The sequence below is a fragment of the Octopus sinensis genome, linkage group LG2 (genome assembly GCF_006345805.1).
Source record: "Octopus sinensis linkage group LG2, ASM634580v1, whole genome shotgun sequence".
NCBI lineage: Eukaryota > Metazoa > Mollusca > Cephalopoda > Octopoda > Octopodidae > Octopus > Octopus sinensis.
This window is the reverse complement of record NC_042998.1, coordinates 149,646,211-149,651,953: the sequence shown is the minus strand read 5'-3', so window position 1 is coordinate 149,651,953 and position 5,743 is coordinate 149,646,211. Positions and strand designations below refer to the sequence as shown.

The 5,743-nt window shown below is 37.3% G+C and overlaps 1 pseudogene; it reads left to right on the top strand.

Moving 5' to 3' along the window:
- Positions 1-4,989, top strand: part of LOC118762212 — a 32,251-nt pseudogene extending 27,262 nt beyond the window's left edge.
- The last annotated feature ends 754 nt before the right edge of the window (positions 4,990-5,743 follow it).

Genomic DNA, 5,743 nt, shown 5'->3' with positions numbered 1-5,743 from the left:
TGGTTCTCTGGTGGACATTCGTCCACAGCCGCCTGGATTACTGCTCACAGCTATGGTCACCCACCAGTGTAAAATTAACAGCTCAGCTACTGGGAAAGGTTGAAACAGCTAAGACTCTACTCCCTGGAGAGAAGACGGGAGAGGTATGCAGTAATATATGTCTGGAAGATCCTGGAAGGAATTGTGCCAAATTTTGGCATTGTAAGCTACACCAATGCTAGAACGGGACGACACTGCAAAGTGCCAAAGATCCCAGCAATGCCATCACGCTTTAAGACCAGCTTCTGCAACAGCCTGGGTTTCAAGGGCCCACAGCTTTTTAATATTCTCCCAAAGAGTCTGGGGAACTTGCACAAAGTAGATGTAGCGGTTTTTAAATCAAAGCTGGACATCTTCCTGTTGAGAGTCCCAGATGAACCTACCTCACGACAAGATGTGCAAATGAGAGTAGCTATATCAAACTCCATTCTTCACCAAGTGCCACATATTAGACGAGGTTCTTCGTAATAACAGTGTAGCATGAAACGGCGGTGCATCAGCATGGCCGCAGCTCTGAGCTGAATCCCCCCCCCCCAAAAAAAAAAAATATATATTATGTCGCCAGGTACGACATTTGTAGTAAAGTATACGGTAAACATGTGATAGCTGCTCATTTTGCGCTTTATAAAGTATTTATAAATCGTTTTTTTTTTTTGCTATTTTTAAGTGATAGATAAGACGGAAATTCATACAGTTTTGAAATAAGAGTTCTTTCTTTCTACAGCATCACAGACAGTTCGGAATATTAATGGTGTATTTCATTCTAATGTTATTACACAGCAAACATTATCAAATTGCTTTTCAAAATTTCGTTCTGATAACTTTGACCTCATAAATGAGCAAAGCGTTCGACCAGAAACAAAGGTGGATAATGACGAACTGAAAGCCACCGTCGAGTCAGATCCATCTCAAAGTGACCATGAATTATCGTTGTTGTTTGGTGTTAGCAAGCAAACAATATTGACTCACCTAGTTCAAATCGGTAAAGTGAAAAATTTGGACAAATGGGTTCCACATGAACTCAATGAAAACCAGAAACAGCAACGTTTGGAAGCCTGCACTATACTACTTTCTCGTCACAAAAATGAATCATCTTTGAATCGAATTGTGACGTGATTAGGAATGGATCCAATACAACAACCGTAAACGTTCAGCACAATGGCTGGACAAAGACGAGCCACTAAAACAGAATCCACAAAGCAAAATTCACCAAAAGAAGCTGATGGTGTGTGTTTGGTGGTCTGGTGCACGTGTGATCTATTATGATTTTATTAAACCTGGCTCATCAATCACGGATGATGTATACTGCAGCCAACTGGACCTAATGATGCAGAAATTTACAAAAAAACAACCTAAATTAGTCAGCAGATCCACTCTTATTTTATTGCAAGACAACACCAGACCACACATCGCAAAAATGACATTGTAGGAGGTGGAGTTGGAAGTTGTCCATCATCCACCATACTCACCTGATGTTGCCCCACCCCCCTGACTACCACTTCTTCCAGAATTTGGATAACTTTTATATAGGAAAAAATTTTTTATTCTAACGATGCTGTAAAACAGGCCTTCCAAGATTTTATTGACTCTAGATTATCAGGCTTTTACACTTTCGGGCTGGACAAGCTACCGCTGAAAGTGTATTGACAATATGGGTGCATACGTTGATGAATAAAACTATTCCTTGCATTTACAAAACATTAAGAATATGTTTTTTCTTTTCTACAGATTTCATACTTGACAACCTATGTATGTATGTATGTATGTATGTATGTATGTATGTATGTATGTATGTATGCATGCATGCATGTATGTATGTATATGTATATGTGTATATATATATATATACACGCATCTTATATACACGCATATATATACACGCATCTTAATATGCAAACTCCACGATGACCACACTCTTTTTTTCTAACATCCTATCTGTCAAAAAATTTATAATCCCAATTGAAGAGCATAAAATCCACAGAGTTGTCTCCCCTTACTCATAGGAACTGGATAACTCCTACCCCATTTCCTGTTTTGACATTCATTTTAACAAACACCCTAAACTAAGCACCACGTTTAATCACATGGATCTTAATCCTCCAAGGAAATTTTTCCAAGGACTATCATTGAACTCAAAACACAAAAAGACTTTACAATGTATCGGTATACCTATTTTTTAATTTTTGTATATGTTTATTATTATTTTTTGAAAAAAACATTGTAAATTTCTTTTTTCCCCTTCCTCAATTAAAAAAAAAATTCTTTTCACCTTTCAATTCTTGAAAATTTGCATTGCGATGAAAACCGATTGGTGTTAATATTGTTTTGATTTTTTAGATTTTCCATACACCCATTTTTATTAAAATTTACCTTCAATTTAGCATTCTGCCTTTTTATAAATTTTCTTCGCCTATCATTTCTCCACGTGCGGTCAACACAACCCCATCATTTATTGATTTATATATATATATATATATATACTTGTTTCAGATATTTGACTGCGGCCATGCTGGAGTACCGCCTCTAGTCGAAGAAATCGACCACAGGATTTATTCATTTCAGCCTAGTACTTATTTAATCGGTATCTTATGCCGAACCGCTAGGTTACGGTGACATAAACACACCAACATCGGTTTTCTAGCGATGTGGGGAGACAAACACAAACATACGTAGAAATACACATACACACTCACTCTCACACACAAAAATACACACGCACACACACACACGCACGCACACATCTATATATATATTTATATACGACAGGCTTCATTCAGTTTCCGTTTACCGAATCCCCTCACAAGGCTTTGGTCGGCCCGAGGTTATAGTACAAGACATTTGCCCAAGGTGCCATGCAGAGGGACTGTGTTTGGGAAGCAAGCTTCTTACCACACAACCACGCTTATATATTCTATAAATTGTTTTACTGTTCTATATATATATATATATATCATCACAATCAAGGAACGGCCATAATAGGCCATTCACCCACTAGAAATAACAGCCAAAAGCTTTAACCGCAAAATAACATCAATTCCGTAAACCAGGAGAAAATTTAAAAACATTTACCCTGTAATTTCTTATACGATGCACCGTTTCATCTACTGTTTAATGGTAAACTAACCTGATTAAATTAAATCAAGCCAATCTACCATAGGCCCTTAGATTCATCAGTAAGAAATAGCCAAGTCGGAACAGATATTTTTCACGAGGCATTCCCGTCCCTGCCTCGGCAATATCTGACCTAAAATTTTCAAATCATCGCACTCGCACTCGCACTCGCGCGAGTGCGATGATTTGAAAATTTTAGGTCAGATATTGCCGAGGCACGGACGGGAATGCCTCGTGAAAAATATCTGTTCCGACTTGGCTATTTCTTACTGATGAATCTAAGGGCCTATGGTAGATTGGCTTGATTTAATTTAATCAGGTAGTTTACCATTAAACAGTAGATGAAACGGTGTGCATCGTATAAGAAATTACAGGGTAAATGTTTTTAAATTTTCTCCTGGTTTACGGAATTGATGTTATTTTGCGGTTGTTAAAGCTTTTGGCTGTTATTTCTAGTATAGGGGGGAATGGCCTATTATGGGCGGTTCCTTGATTGTGATGATATATATATATATATATATATATATATATATATATATATATATATATATGTACATATATATTTATATAATCCCTCTCTCCATACATATATGTGTGTGTGTGATTGTAGTTGTCTTCCACCACCACTCGACAACTGGTTTTGATGTTTTTACATCCCCATAACTGACCGATTCAGCAAAAAGAGCAATCAAATAAGTACCAGACTTTAAAAACTATACACGGGAGTTTGTTCATCTAAACCCTTCAAGGCAGTACTCCAGCATGGCTGCAATTCAATGACTGAAACAATTAAAAGATGAAAGATATATGGTTTATTTATCTGTCAGCATTCCAGAATACAGAAACTATACATTGTAAGGTCCTTGAAGAATGTTCCTAGTTACGGTTTCTGTGTTGGCTTGTATTTTGAATTGGACACTCAAAATGTGTCCAACTGCTGTTTTCCTAATTCGTTAGAATAATCAACTAGCACTGCTATAAGACCAATGTTGTGGGCGTTGGTAAAAGTACTAAATACCTTGTGCTTTGAGCTGATAGGTTGCCAACAATCTATTTATGTTTTGAGGTACCTATATCTAAAAGCATTTCTCTGTCAAAGTAACGAACATACTTATAGCCCTGAATTTTTTTCCAATGTTTGGTGGGGTGAAAATAGACTTAGTTGGGAATTCATTTATAATATGGGTAGGCCTGGAATTTTGTACGTTAAATTACAGCAAATTGTTATTAAACAAATTTGCATGTCATCTTATTGTCTTGAGGTTTAGTATCTCTTCAGTGTCGAATGCACAGATGGTGAGTATGACAGAGTGTTTATTTTTCTCTCTGTCTAACACCTTTCAATTATTGCCAAAGATTTTTCGAATGCGACCCTGTTGACCGCTACGATTGCACTTCTAGGTTACAAACAATCAAAGAACCATATTCCCAAATTCTCTGTTTTACCAAAATCCTTCATCTTTGAGAAATACAGCTGAGTCTTCACAATGTGGTAGGCGTGTTCCAAAATGTAATCCATATTCAGCATGGATTATGTCCTAAGAATACTTCTGATGATCGACTACCAGAGCTCACTGAATCGTTTACAGTATGTTCTGTAAAGTTTTTTTTTTTATGTGTTAGGTTGCTGTGAGTAATCGCTATCTTGCAAAAAATAGCAGGTCGTTCGATATATTGCAATCTGTTTGGCTCCAAGAAGATGCTCTACAGTTGTTCATGAAGCAGAAGACAAAGCCTTCCAAAAGTCATCATTATACGAACTATCTTGACTCTTACATTCGATTCCTAAACTACAGACTCACAGGGAAGAAACCCATTGGTTTTGACTTAATCTACTAAGTGTTCCCTATTTGATAGTTCTTCTTACTAAGAACCTACAAATTAACAGAAAGAATTATAACAGCGTGATTGCACACGCATAAAAACATGTGAGGCTGTATGTTGAGAAGTTTGTCTCTCAGTGACAAGGTTTCGGGTTCAGTCTCACTGCGTGGCACCTTGGGCATGTGTCTTCAACTATAGCCTCGGGCCGACCAAAGCCTTGTGAGTAGATTCGGTAGATGGAAACTGAATGAAGTCTATCGTATATGTGTGCGCGTGTGTTTATGTATGCATGTATGTATGTATGCATGCATGTATGTATATGTGATTCTTTGCGTCTGTGTTTGTCTCCCAACACTGATTGACAACCGGCGTTGGTTTGTTTATGTACCTTCAAAAGAACTCAGTAGAATAAGTACCAGTCTTTAGAAAGAAAAAAAGTGCTGGGGCTGATCCATTCGAATAAAACTTCTTCATGGCGATGCCCCAGCATGGCCGCAGTCAAATGAGTGAAACTAATCAAAAGCAGCATCCGCATTACATATACACACGCAGATACGCCCATACACACACACAACCTAAGGGAGAGAATCTATGTGATTCAAACTGCATCAAATTTGATAGAAACTAATGGTACTTTTGTTGTCGGACACATATTTCCATTCTAAAAGGTTGCAACTTTAAACTCGCTTTTGATCACGGTTAGAAATGTTTCCTACTCTTCATATATATATATATATCCGCAAATAAACAGGCAAAAATTATACATTAA